The 23,280-nt window shown below is 50.1% G+C and overlaps 1 protein-coding gene across 1 annotated transcript in view; it reads right to left on the bottom strand.

Moving 5' to 3' along the window:
• The window catches only part of Rph3a (rabphilin 3A), a 79,164-nt gene extending 59,669 nt beyond the window's left edge, over window positions 1-19,495 (bottom strand). The window contains exon 1 of the mRNA XM_075980838.1: window positions 19,381-19,495. The gene's annotated coding sequence lies outside the window, so the exon portion shown is untranslated. The remainder of the gene's footprint in view (window positions 1-19,380) is intronic.
• Between the last annotated feature and the right edge of the window lie 3,785 nt (window positions 19,496-23,280).

The following is a 23,280-nucleotide window of genomic DNA, read 5'->3' as shown; positions in this document are numbered from 1 at the left end:
TTCTCCTCATAGCAACCCTGGCCTTACTGGTAACTCACTAGGCAATGAGAAGTTGGTGAGTGCGGCCATCAGAAGCTCACCCACGCTCACCCACTGTGGCCATCAGAAGCTCACCCACGCTCACCCACTGTGGCCATCAGAAGCTCACCCACGCTCACCCACTGTGGCCATCAGAAGCTCACCCACGCTCACCCACTGTGGCCATCAGAAGCTCATGATGTGGGAGTGTCATATATCAATCTGTTGATTTCATTGGTTAATCAATAAAGAAACTGCTTGGCCTGATAGGTTAAAACATAGGTGGGTGGAGTAAACAGAACAGAATGCTGGGAGGAAGAGGAAATGGGGCAGATGTCATGCCTCTCCTCTCCAGGGCAGATGCTATGAAGCTCCGACCCAAGATGGACGTAGGCTAGAATCTCCCTGGTAAGTCACAACCTCGTGGTGCTACACACATTAATAGAAATGGGCCAAGCAGTGTTTATATGAATACAGTTTGTGTGTTTGGGGCATAAGCTAGCCAGGTGGCCAGGAGCTGGGTGGCAGGAACGCAGCCCGCAGTTCCTTCAACAAGCTTACACACGCTCACCCACTGTGGCCATCAGAAGCTCACACACGCTCACCCACTGTGGCCATCAGAAGCTCACACACGCTCACCCACTGTGGCCATCAGAATCTCACCCTTGCTCACCCACTGTGGCCATCAGAAGCTCACCCATGCTCACCCACTGTGGCCATCAGAAGCTCACACACGCTCACCCACTGTGGCCATCAGAAGCTCACCCACACTCACCCACTGGGACTTGCCCCCTACATCATGTTAGAAATCCAGTCTTCCCTACTCCCACCCAAGGGACCACATGGAGAACTAAGGCCCCAGCCAAGAAGTTAAGCAACCCCAGACACAGGAGACTATCTTGTGCTACACAGCTATGAATCTTCAGTGTAGAATATCATTAAAGTGACCAGCCAAGACCAGAAGACACACCAACCAACTGGTTACAGCTGGATCCTAGAGTCTCCAGACAGTATGAGTGGTCCTCAGGCACAGTCAGTGTGTTAGTTGGCTTCTTAAGACTGAATCTTGTTGCTTAAAGAGGAAGGACTATTTTTCCTTATAGTCTGAGGGGATACCGTCTACCACGGTGGAGAAGGCATGGTGGTGGGAGCAGAGGCAGTCGGTCACATCGTGCCTGTGGTCAGGAAGAGGAAAGTGGGCAGGAAGTGGGGATGGGCTATAAACCTTCAATGTTGGTTTCCTATGACTTACTTCTGCCAGCAAGGCTCTGCCTACCGAAGGTTCCATAAGCCTCTTAAATAACATCACCAACAGAAGACCAAGTGCTCAAATGCATGCGGCTATGTGGGACATTTCACATTCCAATCACAGAAGCTACACACTTTTGTGGCAGTTGTTACATGGCATAACTGACTGCTACAAGCAGTACACCATGCTTTCTGTCTGCCCATGCACTCCTCTTAGCCCTGCTTCCCTATTCTCATCCCTAGGAGTTGACCTGTATGTGTGACTCACGTGACCCTGTGCTCACTGGCTCTTGTTGGGTTCAGTCAATGGAAACCATGGTGGAAAGGGTGGATAGGCTGCCAGGGAGCTTGGGCTCCCTTCCTCCATAGCTCAAGTCCAATGGCCTCTCTTGCAGCAGGTGCTGGTCATGGAATGTCTGTCCTATTCTTGGCTAGGGACTAAGAGTGCCCTGTCATTGCCAGCCCTGGGTGTGTCACACCTCTTGTTGGTTTTCCTTAACCCCATTTACAGCTTAGTTCCTTTGCAAAACTCACCTCAAATTATACAATAGAACGATCTGTTTTCTGCTGGAACCCTGCCTTAATAGTGTATGATTTCCATGAGAAGAGAAAAAAGACACAGGTCAAGTGTGGTGCTGTGTGTTGTTAGTTCAAGGCCAACCTGGTCTACATAGTGGGTTCTGGCCAACCAGGGATAGAAAGTGAGGCCTTGTGTCAAAATATAACATAACAAACTAGGCGGCATCCAGTGCCTGGGCTTGAGGAACAGGTTTAGGAATGAGCTTAAGGCCTGGGCTTGGATTCAACATCTTGAACAGTGGCAAGGAGGGCACTCTCCCAGGTTTCAGAAGAGAGCATTTGGGGGGGGGGGGTGAGGAAGGAGAAAGGTGGGTGGAGATGGTAGAGGAAAGAGGGGAAAGGAAAGAGAGAGAGACAGAGACAGAGTCCAACCACTTTAATGTAATGGCCTGGCTTCCCTCTCTGCAGCCACCGGGGTTGCACAGGGTGGTGTCAAGGGTTTTTTGTTTGTTTGGTTTTTGAAATACCCTTAGCTCTATGCTTAGCTCTTCAACTCCCAGTTTGGCTCTTACCTGTCCCATCATGCCCTTCTCTGGCCTCCTAATTTTCTCCTAGGTTTTTGTTACCACAACCTCAGGATGTGGCCTCTGTCATCCACAAGCTGGGAGTCCCAGGGGAATACAGACAGTGGACATTTGTTCCTCTTTCTCCTGCTACCAACTTCAGCCTTCTTCTAAGGAAAAAGCCTTTCCGAGGTTCAGCCTTGGTGTGCTGCTGAAGCTGACTCCACAGTTCAGCCCGGGGTCATCACAAGACCCTGGGATGACCAATCACCATAGACCCCTCTTCTAACTACATGTAATTGATTCAAAGCTCAATTAATTCTATAATTCAGCATTTTCTGGACTCTTAGGAGGAAAGCAAAACTGAAAGACGCTGGTGACTCCATCCCAATCTGTTGCTGCTGAGCCTGAAGGATCCATACACCTTTGCCACACAGAGCCTGCAAATCTTCTCAGCCAATAGACACCTTTCATGCTACCTAAACAAACTTTGATTCAGTTAGCCACTCATGAGATCCTGGTTTACACACACACACACACACACACACACACACAGAGAGAGAGAGAGAGAGAGAGAGAGAGAGAGAGAGAGAGAGAGAGAGAGAGAGAACTAGCTATCTATAAATTCCTTATTTACAAATTTGTCTCCTGGCCAAAATTTACACATAAACCCCAAATCAATCCTCAGGGTACTTTTGTGTTCATACACAACATGCACAGAAAGGACCAGATCAAGGGAGACATCCAACATGCTCATCCCCAGTTGACCTCACTTGAATCTGCACCTGCCTTCTTGTTCCTACCCCTCCCCATCCTGCAGGAAAGCCCCCATCCAAGGTCCACTTAGCACCACAGTCCTGTGTTTCTATGCTCTTTACTGAGGCTTCTGTGGCTTGCAAACTAGCTCCTGTGTGAAAAGGGACAGTGACATGCTTTGTAGAAAATAGGAGTTAGATAAACCTTGTTCAGGCACAAGGTACAGTTCTATAGGTCATGAGTTCAACTCCTTAGCAATACATATTAAGTGAAATACATAAAGCAAGATTATGAGGGGATGGAGAGATGGCTCAGCAGTTAAGAGCACTGCCTGCTCTTCCGGAAGTCCTGGGTTCAATTCCCAGCAGCCACGTGATGGCCCACAACCATTTATAACCTCTGGTTCCAGAGGCTCTGATGCCCTCTTCAAGCACCGAATGCATGTAGTACACATACATGCATACAGGCAAACACTCATATGCATAAAATAAAAATAAATATGTGTTTTAAAATATATAGTTCAAGCCAGCGGTGGTGGCACACGCCTTTAATCCCAGCACTTGGGAGGCAGAGGCAGGTGGATCTCTGTGAGTTTGAGGCCAGCCTGGTCTACAAGAGCTAGTGCCAGGACAGGAACCAAAAAGCTACGGAGAAACCCTGTCTCGAAAATGTAAAATAAATAAATAAATAAATTATATATATATATATATATATATTTCAAACAGTCGGAGCGCTGGCTGAGAGGAATGTAGCGCAGCCCACAGAGCCCGAGATCACCGGTTCAAGTCCCAGGTAAGGTAAGTTTGTACTGTGTGTCTGTCTGTGCTGTGTGTGACTGTAACTGTGTGTGAGTGTCTCTGTGCTGTGTGTGAATGACGTCTGCATGCATAATTAATCGGGAAAAAAAGTTTAAAATATATAGTTCATTGTAATAAAATGTCTATGACATATTTATAAATAAAGATGTACTTGTCAACAATGACATTTAATGATGAGATTTAAACATGTATGGTATATAATTATTTTGTGATATAATGTGAGTATTAATGTTATTTGATATACTTATTTGGTTTTAATTACTCCTTAAAACTTATTTTGGGGGACGCACGAAGGGGAGTGAGTGGGAATCACAACTTGTGAGAGTTCCTGTGATCAAACTCGGGCTTTTATGTGCAGATTCGTCTCACAGTCGGATCTGGAACATATTAAATACAACAGGAACGACCAGCGAGCGCTCCTCACACTCGATTCCTCTCACAGGGATGCGCAGAGCAGGCCTGTTTTATGTCTTATTTTCTGAGTGTGGCAGAGGCAATGGGCTCATGATGACATGATTGTCCAAATGAGGCCATTTAAGAGATGAAGTGCCACGGGGAGAGGAGAAGTCCTGTCCTGGGGACTGTTTCCTGGCTGCCATCTCTTACAGCAGTGGTCCTCAACCTTCCTAATGTTTGCACCCTTTAATACAGTTCCCCATGTTGTGGTGACCCCCCAGCCATAAAATTATTTCATTGCTACTCAATAGCTGTAATTTTATGACTTTTATGAATATAATGTAAATATCTGACATGCAGGACCCCTGGGAAAGAGTCGTTCGGCCCCTAAAGGGTTTCTACACACAGGTTGAGAAGCTTTGTCCTACAGGAACCTGAAGATGCAGGTTGACTTCACCCCTGTGAAGGCAGGAAGAGGGGAGCTTGCCGAGTGAACCTGTAGGCTTGGAGGCAAGCAGATGCCCTGGGGCCTGATGAGATAACAGTGGAGCTGGGCTGCAGTGGGTTTCTAAGTGTCTTCCATCTTCTGGTGTCTGCAGAGAGGCTCAGAAGTGAAAACCTTGCAGGGAGCTGAGGGCATGCTAAGGGAAGCTGCAAAAGGCTCACCCCAGCCTAAGCTGCTGGCTCAGTTTCTAGGACAGAACGTTACTCAGGTGGGAGGGCATGGAGGCCTCCATCTTTTAGAGCTGAGGACAGAGAAGAGTGAATCCCTTCGATGCTAACTGCATCTGTTCCTTAATAATGAGAACTCGGGAGTCACTTAAGCTTACAAGGCTCTTCCTGAGCTCTGCTCTGGTCTCTTGTGACTGCTCTGCCACAAGAAACAAGATAGGAAAATGCAAGTGGCCCCAGGCAAGTCTTCCTTCCTCACTCGGTTGGTTCTGGCTCTCCTGGGAGAGCACACCAAACTGAGCTCTTGTTGAAAGCAGCAGGAGGAGGCGGGGCACCCCAGAATCTAGGAGGAACAGCAGGGGCTGAGGATGGACGCTCCTGCAGGTTACCTTTCCTGTGCTTCCTGTGCCATCCACAGCGGTTCTCCTCGGTAACTGCTTGTCCTGGGAAGTCCAAAGAGAGTGGACCAGGTGCTTGTTTGGCATGAAGTATCTACCACAAGATGCCGTAGCAGGGCTAATCTCAGCTCAGTCTCTTGCTAGCCTGAGACCTAGAGCAGGCTCTCAAGCCCCTTTGTGCCTCATTTTCCTTGTCTGGAAAAAAACGGGGGTTATAACAGAACAGCTTCCTCACACTGAAGTTAGGATGGGGTGAAGTAAGGGGTGCAGAGCACCTAGCAAGGGATGTGCCGGCCCATGAGACCCACTCACTCCCTGCCTGCTCACCTCTGAGAATAGCACTAGTGTGGAGTCCCAAAGCCAAGCTCAGCCTTCAAGGATTCAACGGATACCCATCTCCTCTTCTGCGGTCACCAGCTGCCATCAGCCTTTCCCCTCCCAGGATGGTCATCAGCACACTCGGGTACCCAGAGGGCTCTCCTGAGAACATCCTTGTGGTCCTAGCTCCCCAAAAGGATGTGAACCAGTACCTTAGGAAGATGTCAAGAAATAACCAGGGATACCCAAAAACTACTGTCCACTCCAAGAAAGCTTCGTCCACTTCCCCATTGCTACCTGGACACCAGGCGGAGCTCACAATGGTGTTTGTTATAATTTTCTTAATTGCCACACAAACATGAGAGATTTGGGGTCCGTTTTATGGGTCCGCAAGGCGAGGGACCCCAAAAGCCTCATAGGTGGTGAAGAGAATGTCATAGTCTAACTATGCACTAAAATTGCCCCAGTGACCTTTAAACTGTTGAGGCCATTCCCACCAAATCTCTCATGTTTATGTGGCAATTAAGAAAATTATGATGAACAGCATTGTGAGCTCTGTCTGGGGGTGTAGCTCAGTTGACAGAAGGCTCATTTAGCATGTGAGCATCCCCCAGCACTGCATAGATGGGGCACAGTGGCACATGCCCCCAATCCCAGCACTCAGGAGGTAAAAGCAGGCCTCAAGGTCATCCTGGGTTACACAGCTAGTTCGAGGCCAGCCTGAGCTACGGACCCCAGACCCCCACCATAAACAATCCCTAATTAGAGAAGGAATCTAGAGGGGCTTAGGAGTACACAATCCAGGCTGAGAAACAGACTCTCTGTGGAAAGGCAGGGTGTGCCAAGTGTTTGTTTGTTTTATCTTCCTTCTTTGGTTTCTCTCCTTTTCAAAATAATCCACCGCTTTTGGGATTATCTGTGCGCACTGGCTGCCTGCTATCACATAGACCCCATCCTCACACAATGCAGGTCTCCTGAAAACCCAAATAGATCTGCCACCCATCAACTGCAGGGGGTGGTGGGGAGGGTGTGGATATTACAAAGGCTCAGCATAACTTAAAAGCTTCTAACAACCTGGCCGAGGAACGAGTCTCATGAAAATACCTTGACTTCATTCCCATCACCCCCTGCCCCATGTCCCCACGTCCCCCTGCACAGCCTCCAGGCCTGCGGAGACTCAGCTGGGATTTTTCTGTCTCCCGTTTGCTTCTGTTCAGTGTAATGACCTGTCAAGTGAGTTTGAGCAGCCTGAAGAAGGGGAAAGGTTTCCAATTAGAGCCAGAAGCTTTGCACTGACACTGCCAGCTCCGTTTAGCCAACAAATATTGGGCACCTACTGCATGCTAAGCACTGTGGGACACAGCCTGTGAGGGGCACAGAGGGAAATACCACAGTCAGATGGTCCCATTCTAGAAACAGACAATGACAAAACATATTGTTAGAAAGTGTGCACGTGGTGCCAAGTTCTAAGGATGCCATTTTAAACAAGGGGGTTAGAAAAGGATTCGCTGGGAAGGTGGTAGGAGTGATCAGAGGTGGGAAGGGCTAACAGCTCCACTTCTAGAAGCCCCAGCCCACAGGCTGTGCCATCCTCATCAAGGGAGAAATCCCTAAGGTTTGCTGAGTGCAGAACCCATGGCAAAACCCACTCGAAACCAAGACTTACAGTAACGACAAGACAGTGAGGCCCGTGCTCTCATCCCCATTTCCTGGAAGAGGAAACGGAGGTGAACAGAGAGGCTTCGTGATTGACAAGGCAGACACAAGGACCTGAGTTTGATCCCCTGGAGCCCACATAGAAATATGAGGAGCCATGATTACTCACCCTTGTAGCTCAGTGCTGGGGAGTGGAGACAGACACATCCTGGGGGCTCACTAGGTGCCAGGCTAGCCCAATAGGTAAGTCCCAAGCCAATGAGAAACCCGGCCACAAAGGTGGCAGGAGGTGTTTCTGAGGTTTCCAAGGTTGACCTCTGACCTCCACATACAAGTGCATATGCACACTTGTGTAACTGCACATGTATGAACACACACAAAGGGAGAAGAAAAGACCAACCCAGCTTATCAGGATTGGCCAGCCATGTACAAGGCCACTCGTTGGGTATCGGCTCTCATTCTTCAGAGCCATTTGAGCCTCTCTGTGTCGGGAGAGATAAGGAGGCATGCCAGCTAGGAAGTCCAGCTCTGCTCCCAGAATGCCCCATAACCGCTGCAACCGGAACATTCGGGAAACTAACACGCAGCTTCCCAGCACCTCTGGAAAGCTGAGATCAGAAGGAAGGACCTTGAGGTCCTGCCCAGAATGGGATGGGCTCTTTCACACACTGATCTTATAACCAGTGAGGTGGGGGTAGCGAGGTGTGGGTGGCAGGAGGGGGGCCTGGGTACTGGGTTTCTCAGAGGAGTTCAGCTCCTCCATTGTCTGTCGCTGTTGCCAGTTTTACTTTCAAAGAACACTTAAAAATAGCATTGCAGAAGTTGTGATCAACTACAGCCACAGTTTCATTTTTATAGCTACATTTTAATATTGAAGAAAAAATGATAGTGGCAGGATAGAGGAAACAGAGCCAGCAACATCACACCCATCTGTAAGCACCTATCTGCCTCACTTCACTGCGACCAGCAGAAAAATCACAGGCTGGTCCAAGTTTGGAAACCATCAGTTCAAGAGAACTCCCAGCAGGTTCTTAAATTAGGGGGACTCAAAGACCTAAGTATCTGTGATGACTGTTAAGAAATATCAGTGATGTGATGAAGATGACGGTGGTGATGGTGGTGATGGTGATGATGTTGGTGGCGATGGTGGTGATGGTGATGATGTTGGTGGTGTTGGTGGTGATGGTGGTGATGGTGATGATGTTGGTGGTGATGGTGGTGATGGTGATGATGTTGGTGGTGTTGGTGGTGGTGGTGATGGTGATGATGATGGTAATGATGATGATGGTGATGATAGTAATGATGGTGATGATGGTGATGGTACTGTGATGTGATGATGTTGGTGGTGTTGGTGGTGGTGGTGATGGTGATGATGATGGTAATGATGATGATGGTGATGATAGTAATGATGGTGATGATGGTGATGGTACTGTGATGTGATGATGAGGATGATGATAATGGTAATGATAGTGATGTGGTAATAATGGTAATCATGGTGATGGTGATGTTGATGCTGGTGATGATGGTACTGTGATGTGGCAATGAGGGTGATGATAACGGTAATGATGGTGATGATGGTACTGGTGATATGGTGATGATAGTGATGATGATGATGATGATGATAATGATGGTGATGATAATGGTAATGATGGTGATGTGGTAGTGATGGTGATGATGGTACTGGTGATGTGGTGATGATAATGATGATGGTGATGATGGTGGTGATGTGGTGATGTGATGATGATTGTAATAGTGGTGATGTCATAGTGTCATAGGGACCTATTGGTTGTTTGTTTGTTTGTTTATAGGAACTTCTGAAGTCCACCTTTTATGAACCAGATCCTCATTCTACAGTGGGAGAAACTGAGGCACAGGGGACTTGGGCATTTGTCAAGGTGAGAACAGCAAAATCTGGTTTTGACCAAAGCAGATTTGAACCCAGGCCATGTGGTGCTTTGTGGTATACCATCACCAGCAAAGCTTCCCAGGTTTCTGCTGATGATGCATGCAGGAGACAAGGCCTAGGAGTGGGAAAGAGGTTCAGCTTCAGACTCTCTGGAGAGAGCAAGATGCTTGGGGGACCTTGTGCTCAATGGCACAGAGCAGCTGTGTCGTCTGCCTGAACTCTACTGGGAGTCAGAGCCCACCTGGGAGCCCATAAGGAAAGATCCCGAGGCCGCCAAGTGCCTGCTAACTTCTTCCAGCCTGACCTGTGTGCCAGTGGCCTGGTGCACCTGCCATGCTTTGGCGTTTAGATGCTGCTCTCCTTGAAGGATGAGCCCTCTCTAGTTCTTACCTACCTGTGAGCACAGACAATCGACCCCCCTATGTGATGTCCATTCCTCCTCCTCTGCCCTCAGATCCCAAAGCAATCTTTATAGAACTAGAAATTCCTCTGCCATCAGCTAACCTATAGAGTGTGTCACATACTGACCCCTGTTCCAAGACTCTCTCTAGGGTATGCTGGGAAGATGCTATACTGATTCCCATAGTACAGGGGGTAAACTGAGGCTACAAGGCCAGGTCTCTGATCCATGTCACAGGTGGAGAAGTAAGATCCCTGGCATACTTACTGGACTATCAGAAAACAGCAGGGTGCCTACGGTCACTGGTGACACTGCCCCCTACTGGTCAGATGGTCTAATTGCAATGACATCTTGCTTCACCTCTGCCCGGGACGGCATGGAGCTACAGCTTAAGAATTCTTACTACAAAGACACTTCTGCAGTTCCCTTATGCTCAGAACTCCAGTAAGTCAGAAGAACTGGGGAACAGCTCCTGGCAAGGAGCACAGGAGGGCTCAAGGGCGTCCACTTCCTGACTATGAGAATTCAAGGTTTAAGTTGGGTGTCAGCAAGGGTCTGGTTTGAGAGCCTGCATCAACTGCTCCTTCACAGTAGGACTCTGGAGACTGAGAATCCATGAGCATAGTTGCCTCCGTATCGTTTGCACAATGACAACTGTACACCTGTGGTCCAAGGTTCCTCCTAGAACTAAGAGCAGCTAAGGAGAAGGCCCTGGCTGGGGAGAGACCCCAGAACACCATAGATTCCCGGGTAATTTTCTGTCAACCCCAAAGCTTCAGCTGTGGGGGGGATGTCCCCTCCCGGGACCAGTGGGTGGTTGATCCAGGAAAGCTGGCTCTCAGCTCCCTGCTCTTTATAGGGGGGTGGGAGGCCCCTGAGATGTTTGCGACCGACCTGCCACTGAAGCCCCAGCCTGCCTTTGTAGTTGGATTTGGGGATTCTTGCCTCTTTCTCTCTTTGTTTCCCAGACGTAAATCAGCTTGCTCAACTGAGCTCTGATCGGGTTGTGATCAAAATCAAGGGGACCAGCCAGCCAGAGGCTGAGATTTCCAGAACTGTGAGCTATAGCATACTTACTTCTCTCTAAGCTTATCGTCTTGGGTATTTTAATGCTGCAATGGGAAAGTGGCTAACACAGACGATCAGCATCTGTTTGTCTACTCCCAAGACCGCCCTCTACAAAGGCTTCATCACCCAGAGCATGTTACACATCCTCTTCCCTCACGATCAGCTTTATCAAATGAATATTATCATCTTTATCCCATGCTGCAGAAGAAGAACTCTGAGAAACTCACTTCACACAGTCATTGGGTAGCAGAGCTGGGGTTCAAAACCAGCTCCAGCCACCAGTGGGGGCACAGGTGGATCTCTGGGACAGCCAGAGCTACACAGAGAAACTTTGTTTCAAAGAGAGAGAGAGAGAGAGAGAGAGAGAGAGAGAGAGAGAGAGAGAGAGAGAGAGAGAGAGAGAAACCCAACCCAGTTTCAGACCCCAGACCCCAGGCAATCTTCTGCCTCTTCTACATGCCCTAGGCCTGTAAAATCACAAGTTGATACCCGGTGTTTGTTAAGAAAAATAACTAAAATCAAACCAGTGAGCTCCGTGTCCTGAAGGAAGTGCAGTCAGTGTGAAGAACTCTCGGGAATACAATGGACTCGTGAGGAATGGGGAGTAGGACACTTGCATAGTGCATATGAGGCTCGGGGCGCAATCTTTAGCACCATGCAGGTGCGAGCACACACACATGCACACATGGATAGAACATAAGAAACTGGGCACTTCACATCTTGGAGCCCAGCAATAAAGCAGCAGAGACGAGTATGGAAAGTGAGAAACCACAGGCTGCCCGTTGGTTACATAAGTTTAAAGGCATGCTCAAAACATTTACCTGTCATCTGAAGGGCGACTACTCACAGCACAGAACAGCATTGCCTATGAAGGGAAAGGAGTAGGGAGCGAGGAAAGTGGTGTCTGGGGATAAAAGAGACTAATTGATGGAACACCGGGAGAGAGGTTCACACGGGTGGAAGGCGTGTCTTAGGAAATGAAGGCGAGAAGTAAGTGGACTTCTGTGCCTTCCACCGCTCTGCTGTAAACCTGGCCCGTGAGACAGAGAAGCTGAAGGAACAGGAGTTCAAGGTCATCCTCAGCTACTTAGTGAGTTTAAGGCCTGACTAGGCTACACAAGACCCTGTCTCAAAAATACAAAATCCTGCTAATCTCCAAAGCCTCGGCATCTTCCGTGGATAACTGAGAGGTGGTGGACGAGACTGGCAGAGTTACCGGAAGTGAATTACCACTCACGCCCTTCCCCGCCCACTCTCCCAGACAGATATTAGCCTAGGACTAAGACAAAGCTCAGGCGTCCTCAGCGGATGGACGGATGACGCTGTGATGGCTATTCTTGGTTGTCAACTTGACTACATCTGGAATTAAATAAAACCTAAATGACTGGGCACACCTGTGAGGGACTTTTTTTTCTTAAGTAAATCATTTAAAGCAGGAAGAGCCACTTCTAATCCAGATCTTTGAGAAAGGAAGAGACACCATTAATCGGGGCCACGCCTTCCGCTGGTGGCTGTATAAAGGGCGTGGAAGAAGGAAGCTGGTTCTTTGCCTGCTTACTTCTGCTGGCAAGTCCACTTCTCCACTGGCATTAGAACCTACTTCCTTGGAATTCTGGAGTCCAGAGTATACGGAAGTCCAGCTGCTGCATCCAGCCTCGTGGGCTGAACAACTACAGGATTCTTGGTTGTCCTGTGGGTAGACAGCCATTGTTGCACTAATTGGACCACAGCTTATAGGTCGTTCTAATAAATTCTGTGTGTATGTGTGTGTGTGTACATCCTACATCAGTTCTATTCCTCTAGAGAACCTTGATTAACACACACACACACACACACACCATACAGTCGGGTGGAAGGAAACAGCAATGGTCCCCTCAGACAGGCAAGTTAAAGGCAGAACCTGCCGATCTGTCTCAGCCTCCTGGTTGGCCCCTGGTTTTGCTTTTGACCATAGTTGTTAGTTCCCTTGAGAATTGGTCTAGCTGACTCTGGGAGCCACAAGCAGACCCAGACTTAACTGAGGGGTCCCCAGGTCTGTGCCATGAGTCCTCACCTCCAGACTTTTGAGAAGGTGGCTTGAAGGGACACACCAAGCCTCCCAGGGCTTCAGCTAACCACCTCCAGGAGCCTCACTGCCCCTGTTGAGGTGCCCTGTCCTGCATCTGGTGACTGATGAGCATGGCTGCTCCCAGTCACTGCATCTTCTGTAGAAAGGGGACTATTCCTTGGGGTGCATGCAATGGCACCTGCCACCCCCAGACAGTCTCTCACTCAGACAGCACTCTGCTGGTCTCGCTACACCCCACTAGTCCCTGTACTCAATGAGATCCCTCTCCACCAGAGTCAGGGCCCCCAAGATCACAGGCACTGGAAGTCTGCCAAGGACAGTCCCTGTCCCTGGAATGGGCCCTGAGCGCCTCCTGTCCACACAGCTGCATGGCTTACTCAGGCCACACCACCTGCTCCAGTACCTCCACCTGGCCCAGCCCCAGCTTGGCTCTGCTCCGTCCCCCTGCTTCTACCTCACTTCTCGCTGTCTGCCTCCACTGAGACACCAGAGCAGCAATCACTGCTAGTGTCATGAGTGGGGGTCATGGACTCCCCTGCTTAAAGTCATCCCCATGCCCAGCAAAGCAGCCATTTCCCTGTCACTCTTCCTAGGGTTGTATACAAGACTCCCTGTTCAAAAGCAGTCCTCCTGCCACCTCTGGCCCCTCCCATCCATCTCCTCCTCAGCACTGAGCTGAATCTATCTGGATTCTTTATATGCAACTCTTTCTTTTGTTTTCACTGCTTCACAAAAGACCTGCTACTGGGGCATTAGGGGGCAAGTACTGCACTTCACCCGCTGCTGGGGTCCCTACTGCCTAAAAAGGGTCTTAACCCCGGGTAGACACCACCCATACTTGGGGGTGTGGAACAGAGGCAACTCCATAAATGACAGTGACCTTCTACATGTGGATCCTGCATCAACCACCTGAGTGCCATGTGGGAACACATCAGACACATGGGTCTGTGAGCCCCATCCCAGCCTCACAGATCCTCAAACTGAGAGTCCCGCAGGGGAATCTGACACAGTAGCTGGAGCTGAATCTGCAATCATGCCCTTGTTGCCCCTGGTGACTGGTGACTGGACGAGTGTCCGGATGGTGGAGAAGTCAGCCCACACCCTGGATGGGCCACTGTGCTCTGATGGCCTAGGCAGCAGGATTGCAAAGCTGGGCAGGGCTTCAGAAGTCCGTGGGTCCCTTAGTAGGAGGGCTACTCACTGAGAGCTCAGACTCTGGAAAGCCTCCATGAGCTCCAGACACGTGTGGCTTGGAGATAAGATGTCCGGCTTGTCCCTACTGGTCTGAGCCGGCTTGTCCCTGACTGGTCTGGGCACTGATTTCAGTATAGACAACCCCAGGCAAGTTGGTTGGTTGAGCCCCATGATCCCTTCATCCTCTAACCACCTCCCCTAACCCATTGCTCACTGGAGACAGACAGTGGGTCAGGAGAGGGGGACTAGAGGAAAGGGACAAGGAAAGGGACAGGAGAAAGATGGGGAGAATATAAAACCTATGAAGGTGAAGGGGAGTTTTACAGGGAAGGAAATATGGGGTGCAGAGCAGACAGACAATTGCAGAATCTCCAAAGCATACCACAGTGGCACAGGGAGGGCAGGCAGGCAGAGGGGAGGTGGAGATGCTGGCCAGGGCCAGGGCCAGCCACACAGGTGCTTCCGATGGTTGGCCTGAATTGCCTCCTAACTGACTTCAGGCTATCTCTGCTCCAAGCAGCCCCCAAACGCCCGCCACCTGCCATCAGTTGTTGGCACAGAAAAGCCACTTATGTAAGGTGCGTGCTGCTGAAAGTGGCTTCATTCACAAGTCCCTGCCTGTCACTGTGGAGATGCAGTGAAGGGAAAAGAGGAAAGAACAGGACAGCTGGAAGCATCAGGCAGGAGCTGAAGCGGAAGAAAATTCCTCTTTCCATCTCTCTTCCCAAACCAGACACGGCTTGATGCCATGAGAAGAGCCCCTGTTGGTGGTTAATTGTGGGGGGTGGGCGCACCCCAGCTTCCTGAACCACGGTCTCCTGCTCTCTGGCTGGCTCACTGAGGCAGAGTTGGCCACGGCTCCAGTGCAATGAGATTCCAGGCTGCATTATATCATTAAAGCTAATGACAGCAGGACAACGGCCTCAAGGAAACGGGTGACATCGCAGACCATGGTCTGGTGCCGTGTTAGAACCCCGAGTCCCCCAAGGTTAGCAGGAATGGGGACAGAAATCAGAGTGAGTTCTGTGCAGCCTCTTTGGTGCAGAGGCCTGGCCTCAGGGAGCAGCTCAAGTCTCTCTACGCACTAGAACTGTCTGAGCGTCATCTACACAAGGACTCCGTAGTCTTCCAAATGCCTCACTTAGAGCCCTGGGCACTGTGAACATGCAAGTGCCCACACTCAAGAGTTTGGGAATCAAAAGACGCCTGATAACAAGTTACTAGGGGATTTTGTGGATCACATAGCAAACCAGCTATTAATCCAGGTCCTCAGCCTCCCGGGGGCAAGCGAGGGAAGGCTGGTACCTGCCACCCTGCCCAGTTCTCTGCTGCCTCTGCCACCCCTGTAGATCTGATTGATACCAAGTCCTTCTCTGCTGCAAAACCCAAGCCTGCCTCACAGGTAGGAAGGCATAGACCTCGTTTCTATAGTGTAGATGACAACCACAGCTGTACCGACCCTCCGCCCACCCCACCCCAGAAGCCTCTGACATCAGTCACTGCTTTAGGACAAGGAGTTAAACTTCTGCACAGAATTTCATCCATCCATGCGCACTGTGATTCAAGGTGTCCAGAGACCCCTCCTGTGCCCTCCCCCAGCCCAAAAGCACATATTTCCCAAAGGAAATGAGACCTTGTCCCAGTATTCAGCCTGGGTATGAGTACACCATGGGGACTCAACAAGGGAATCCACGGCAGTGAGTGTCAGACAAAAGAGGGAGCTGCCTGCAACAGATCTGAGGTGAGAATCCCAACAGCCCTGTCAATGACTCATCACAATCAGTGAACACTAGAGGATCGCCTACTGCATACATGCCTCTGGATCGCCTACTGCATACATGCCTCTGACTAGACTTAAAAGGCAGCTCTCAGTCTGACCCATCCATTAGTCAATCAATTAACATCTCACCCATCAGCTGTATTCAGTCAGTTGATAATGAGACCCTGCTGGGTTCATCTTGACAGCCTAGCCCCCTTAAGGGCTCTACCATGCAGCATCTTAAGCCCTTGAGGAAGAAACACCAGACGAGGTAAGGACTCCTAGGTGGAAGAAAAGCAAAAGTCCACACCTTGAGCTTATAAAATGGGATGACTCAGCAAAATCTCCAGGGCACCTGGAGCTATGGGAAACATAAACCTTGTAGATTTTCTCTAACCCTCCCTATGGACACCCTGAACAATGACCTGGGACTTGCTTGGAATGTCTCAAGCCTGGTAGAAGGTCATTGCGTCCACTTTACAGATGGGGAAACTGAGGACTTAGATCCCCCAGCAAGTCTGTCTTGCTCCCTTCTGGGTCTCACAGCTGTGTTCTGGACCCAGGGGTCCTTCTAGGCTCCCCTTTACCCAGGCTTGCCTCAGTGTGAGCAATGTTGCTTTTAACACATCCCCCTCAGTCCCCCCCCAGCCCCCCAGCCAGGGTTATTTACCCCCATGCTTATTCCTTGTCAGCCTCAGAACTAAGCACCTGGCATTCATTAACTCTTAACTGTCCTTAATACTGTCACCACCCCCATTCTTCAGATGAGGTAAGTAAGGCCCAGGGACATGCAACTGTACCCACAGTAAGTGCCAAAACCAAGATCTCAGCTCAGGGGATCCATCGCCAGAGCCTGTGGTCTTAACCACAATACTGCTTTACCTTAACCACCTAACAGAGACAACTGAGGCTCAGAGAGGTTAAGGGCCTGCCTGAAGTCACACAGCCCCAGCACCCACACTGCAGTTCCCAGACTGGCAGGCAGACAGGCAGCAGGGGTGATGGGCTGTATCTGCACCGTCTCCTCCTCCAAACACATGAGCCTCTCCCATCCTGGGTGGCGACAGAAGAATTTAGATGCTTCGACTCCAGCCCACCACTCCTGGGTCCTGGGTTTATTTTTATCCAAGTTAAGCCACAGCTTTTAACAGAAATAAACCCCACTACCTCAAAACTCCAGCTTGTCTGCTTACAGGACCTTGCTACCAGGCCCTTGCAAGAAAAAGACAGAACCATATGTTGGCTGGGGGGATAAGGGGGAGGGTGACAGAAAGCCTCTGTCTGTGAGCAATACAGAAAAGGAAAGGGTTAATAAAGACTCTCATGGCCTACATACCCCACATCCTACAAGCCACTACCACCCACCCCCAGCAGCTACCCACCCCGAACACAGACACAGTGGCTAAGTGAACAGGGCAGCAGGAGCAGCTGGGACCTACACTCCTCCACCCTGGTGGACCCGTGGAAGCCCCTTCTACAATAACTATACATATCTGCCTCCAGGTCTCAGTTTCCCAAACCAGTACAGGTTTGGAGGACTGATGATGGTGTCCCTCCCATACACCAGGGTAGGGATGGGAAGTGGGGGCTGCTAGGACATAGTGGTAAGAGGATGCATTGCTCTCCCATGAAGGTAGATCCCAGCAGGGCAAGGCCACGACTTGCTGTGTGATTAAAGGACAAGGTGTTGCCCTCTCTGAGCCCCTCTGAAAGTTAAGATTAGAGAAAGATACTAGTTCTCCCTAAAAGTATGGCTACCCTCTGCTTCAGCAGCAGCAGCTGTCATGAAGATCAGGAGATCTGAATGAAGCCTTTGTCACCCAGAGCAGCTGACTCATTGCACAGCTGGGGAAACTGAGGCCCGGAAGGGGAAGAGAAGCCCTGAGACTCCAAGAATCTTTCCGGAAGGTTCTGCCCGTTTCTGTCACTGATGCACCCCAATGCACCACTGGTGTGACAGGAGAAGGCAGGCTCCTGGCTCTCGGCCACCCCCAGGGAGGTGAGGGGGCAGGGAGATGGCTGGGAAGCTGTCTGGCCATCCCAGGCCTGGACTGTTCCAAGGGGCTGTCCTGCACTGCAGGGTTGGGAACTAGAAGCCGACTAGGGGAGTGTTCCATGGTAGCTGTGACACTTTCCTGGGGCCCTTGGGGTCTCCCTTGATAATCCTCCAAGCCCTGCAACCTCCCCACAGCCCAGCAGTTGAACGGTTCACCCTCAATACATCAGTGGGCCTCAGTGGTGCATTCTCCAATGTCCAGCCACAGTCCATCTGACCAAAGAATGTGAAGGTCCAGTATTTAAAATATCATCCATGGGCAAGCCTGCAGTTTCTTCACTTTCTATTCATACTTACAACCTCCTGGAGAGGCAGTTTCCTCAAGGTCACCCAGATGGGAAGCCAGGACTCAGGACCTTGGCACTAACCACCAGGCCACCTATGCTCTTCTGTGTCCTGACCCTGAGCTCTTTGATCCCTCTAGGACCTGAGGCTGGGTGACCCTCATGACATTTCCAACTTGCCAGTCCCTGGGGCTAACCTTGTCTTCTTTCTACCTCCTAAGACCAACTTCCTGAAGCAATTCCAGTGAATAGAGAGACTGAAGTAGCCTCTGAGTAGATCACAGTGCTAAAAATAAAGACTTTCCTTTTCAAAAAAAAAAAAGGTAGAAGAATTAAGGCAGAAAGCAAAGTGGAATCTCTTCCCATATATCACAGATTACTGGCAAAAGCATTTTAAAATTAAAGACAAGCTTTGGAATTGAGTGGTGAGGGGCCTCTGCTTCCCACTAACTAAAGGTTAGTGTGGGGCTGCCCTCTTGGGATGTCAAAGAAAGAAACTGGTGTGGGGTGAGGTTCAGCTAGTCCTGGAACTGGGGGCCTAGGAATGGAATTCCTGTCCTCCTTCTCAATGATGAGATGGGCTCAGTGACAGGGTCCCTGTGTCACAACCACACACATACCTCCTTCCAGTCTCTTACAGGTGACACCACCTGTAAAAGCACCCTTAGCTTGTCGGGCAGCCGACTGCTTGGTCATTCATGCCAAGATAGAAGGTGGTGCTTTCATGGATCCCTGCTCTCCCATCTCAGGACAGCTGAGTTTGCAGAACCCACCACAATTCAATTACTCAGCGGGCCCTGGCAGACAGCCCCATCTGAGCTCAGCCCTAGGCAAGCACTGGCCCAGGATTCCCAGGCAAGGGTTAACCTTCCAGTCTCAGGTGACTCTCTCCCAACCAGGGCCAAGGTGCCCACCCACCAAATCAGAGCACCCAGAGGCCCCCTGTACCTGACTAGCCAAGAAGGGTTAACTTCAGGAGCTGCCAATCACTCTCCCCAGCTTCTGCTGCAAAGAGGGCAAGATGGGCAGAAGCCACTCTCTCGCTCGCATTGCCTGAGCAAGCACACATTTGCCCCCTCCCTGGGCACTGAGCTAAAATCTCATTTGTCTCTAGAGTGTGTCTATACTGATAAAACCCTGCAGAATGCAGGCAGAGAACTATGGCCATTTCTCAACAGCCCTACCTTCCCCACGACCCTCTCTTCCAGCTCCTGCACACACATCTCAGTTAGGGTAATGAGGTCTCCTAGTTCATTTGCACAACCAGGAAGAATGTCACTCACCAGGACAGTAGAGGATTGCAGCAGAATGGGTGAGTCAAATTCTTGCCAACTCCTTGCCTTCCCTGCCGGCAGAGAGATGTTAAGTACTGGAGACTTGGCTTGAAAGATCAGCAGTCGTGCCTGAAAGAAAATTGTGCATTTGATTCTCCTGGTCTTTCCAAAATAAAATCAAGGCATCAGCACACACACATGCCCCTAAATCATGCAAAAGCAAGACAAAAAGAAATACCCCCAGCAGAGGCGAAAACTAAGTACAGTTGGAGTCTGCAGACGGTGGGCAGTGATTCGCTCAGACTACTCCACATGGATGGAAGGTTTTGTAAGTCTCTCTCTCTCTCTCTCTCTCTCTCTCTCTCTCTCTCTCTCTCTCCTCTCCTCTCCTCTCCTCTCCTCTCCTCTCCTCTCCTCTCCTCTCCTCTCCTCTCCTCTTCTCTTTTCTCTCCTCCTCTCCGGGCAGCGTAGGCAACTATGGACTGCGGGCAGTAGACAAATCAATTGCTTCCCCAGTGCCCAATCCGGCTGCCACCACTACCGCAAAAACCCTGTGTGATCCGGAGGGAGGGGCAGCCGCTTCCCCGCCGCGTAGGGGAGCCGAGCCTGCCTCCCACCGCGATGCATTGTGCCGCGTTGCTTGCCGGAGGAGAGGTGGGAGGCCAGGAGGGGAGGCTGGGCGCCCCAGAAGGATCCGGATTGGCAGTCAGCACCACGGACAGCACCAGGACGCAAGCAGAGGGGAAGGGCGGCCGCCAACCCCAGACAGAAGACGGGAAGTTATTGGATGACTAGGGGAAGGGGGAGGCCAGAGTAGAGGCACAGGGACCGGTCTGTCAGACTGCATATGGGCCACCTCACTGCACACTTATGCTAATATTGCCAAGTGAACTGTAACTTCGCAGCCCCTCTCCCCTCAACAACCACTGGCCTTCACTGGTCTCTGTAAATGTCTCCCTGTAGCTTCCAAAATCATTCACGTTGTTGCTGAAGTCTGCACCTCAGGCTCAGAAGACAGCCAGAAGAAGAAGACTAGGAAAGCAAGGGTGCTTTAAGGGGACAGTGATTTGGTTAAACAGTCCCTGTGAAACCTTGGGAACATCACTTAATGTGCTTGGAAAATGAAGGCATGGCTACTTCATTTTCCTAACGACGAGAAGAATGAGGCTAAAAAGACAGCAAGGAATGCCCATACTAGGGGCTGCTACAATTCTAAAATCTCTAACCCATTCTATGATTCAAATGTTTGGATGGAGATAAAGGAGTTGACAGCCAACCAGGATGGCACATGCCAACCTGCAGCATGTGGTTTGAGTGGGATGGAGCTGAGAATTCTGGGAGTTCCAGAGCAGACATGATCCTCTGCCAAAGACCCATCTCCCCAAACCAGACTGGCTTTCTGAGGTAAAGTCACTACACACAGGAAATAAATCACTGGGGGGAGTATATACAATGGGAATGAGTTCCCATGGCACCAGCATCCCAGCTCCCAAGGGTTCTATTCCTGCCAACTGTGAGAAAGTGCTCGTGCTGGAGAAGGAACGGGAGAACTCAGACAAGCCAAGAGTCACTTAGAACCTCCCAGCAAAGCAAGGGAAGTCCTTCTCTCCATTGGAGACTCATGTAGTTTCCCATCAATGGCCCAGGGTGAGTCACTACGTTTGCCACTGAATTCTCCCCTTAAGAAGTAGGATTCAGACTGTTGGGATCTGAGGGAACCATTTGTAGCTCGGCTCTGTAGACGATCATTATGGTGGTGTTGATGACAGTGGCGGTGATCTGGGTGATAACAGCAGTACATTGACAGTGGTAGTGGTCACCATGGTGATGATGACGATAACTGTGATGGTGCTGATGATAATGGTAATGTTGACAATGATTGCAGTAGTGATGGTGGTGGTACTCATGGTGTTAACAGTGGTGGCAGTGACAGTGGTGGTGGTGATGATGGTGACAATGATTACATTGATTATGATAGTTATGGTCATGTCCAATATTAAGAACTTGCTATGGCTTGCTATTAAAGGTGGTGTATACCTTTAATCCCAGCATTTGGGAGGCAGAAGCCGGCAGATCTCTGAGTTCGGGGGTCAGCCTGGTCTACAGAGTGAGTTCCAGGAGAGTTAAGACTACACAAAGAAACCCTGTCTCAAAAAAACAAATAAAAGAAAGAAGGAACCTGCTACGTTCCAGGAGCTCATCATGTGACTTCTGGGGTCTTCTGTGCCACCCCTCCCCCAGGCTGCTGTCATTCTCATTATATAAACAAATTCAACTCCTGGCCCAAGGCTACACAGTGACACTCACAGGAATCAGACTCAGGGTGTGTTCCCAAAGCATGTGCACTGTGACATCTGTCCTGTGGGTACCCTTAAATTTGGGGGCAAGACCTCACTGAGTATTTTCCTAAACACGAAATAAATCCATTCCTCTCACTTCACAGATGGAGAAACTGAGGACCCAGGAGGTGAGAAAACCTCTTTAGTCAAAGACCTTGCGAGCAGAATGGAAGGCATAACTGCAAGACTTTAGATGCCAGAGCCTGTGTTCTCATCCTAGACAAGCCCAGCACAGAGTAAGCTCTCAACAAACATTTCAACAGCCATTCAAGAAACTCACCGAATGACAAAATATGATGCAACAGAACCCAAATATTTCCCAGGAGTCTTAGGTCCTAGATCCTGAATTCTACCCCAGTATGGCTTCATTGGCCATGAGGCCTACATCCTGCGAGGACCCGTCTCAGAGTCAGTGCTGTCTTTGGGAAGAAACAAAACCAGCTAATACAAATGCCAAGACACCTACTGTGTGTCCAACCCAGCCACAGTTACTGTCTTGTGTCTTCATAATGACATGAGGTCATTTAAGCTGTTCAGCTACAGATGAGGAACCGGGGGCAGGGGAGGGATGAAGCCCCAAACTCACAGAGTCAGGGAGCAGCTGACATGAGAGGACATCTGTCTGTCGACATCTGTGTCTTTATCACCCTCTCTCTTGTCAGGACCTCTAAACCTCCCAGGCAAAGGTAAAGGAGGCCTGGACTGATAACCCCCACACATACCCTGAAGAACCTGGTTTTAACTGGATGTTTCTAGCTGCTTCTATATGCTGGGCTCCTGCCCAAGCTTCCCTGAAACAGGGTTCTGTCACAGAATTTTAAAAGTAACATGGTTAAACATCAGCAATGCACCCTCCTAGATGTCGGCCCTCTAGGAATATGCATCGTCTTCTCACCCACCTTCCCAGCTCCCTGCTCAGTATCCAACCTGCTCTTCTGCCCCAAGTGCGCTGAGAAGCCATTCAGAGCCAGCAGCTGCTAGAAGCTCTGGCAGCCACTGCAGTAGGGAACTGCCTGGAAACCAGATTCCTTGAGGCTGCTCCCTGAGGCTTCATTCAAGCCAGAGCTTGCAAAGAGCACCCTGAGGGGCTGGGTGCAGCCACCAGCTGTCTTGTCCTGTTCTTCTTCTGGTGCATAGCTGGTTAGGACACTCAGCCACTCCCAGCAGGATGGACCATGATGGCTCCAAGAGAACTATCTAGCACCCCAGGCTCTTCCCGGGCTCCATACTGGTGTGTGGGGGTGGGGGGTGCATGTCCACGCCCACAAGCAAGCGTGTGCAAGTGCTTTCCAGTTTTATCCCTACTGCTGTGATAAAACACTCTGACCAAAAGCAGTTGGAGGGGGAAGAGGCTAGAGAGCCAGCTCAGCAGTTAAGAGCGCTCACTACTCTGGCAAAGGACAAGGGTTTGGCTCCCAGCACCCACATGCAAGCTCACAACTGTCTGCAACCCCAGCTTCAAAGTATCCACTGCCTCTTCTGGCACCAGGCACACATATGGTACACAGACATACATGCAGACACTTAACATACATGCATAAAAATAAATGCTTTTTTTTAAAGATGGCAA

Source organism: Microtus pennsylvanicus, chromosome 1 (genome assembly GCF_037038515.1).
Source record: "Microtus pennsylvanicus isolate mMicPen1 chromosome 1, mMicPen1.hap1, whole genome shotgun sequence".
NCBI lineage: Eukaryota > Metazoa > Chordata > Mammalia > Rodentia > Cricetidae > Microtus > Microtus pennsylvanicus.
Note: the sequence above shows the minus strand (reverse complement) of the source record. Positions and strands in the feature narration are given on the sequence as shown.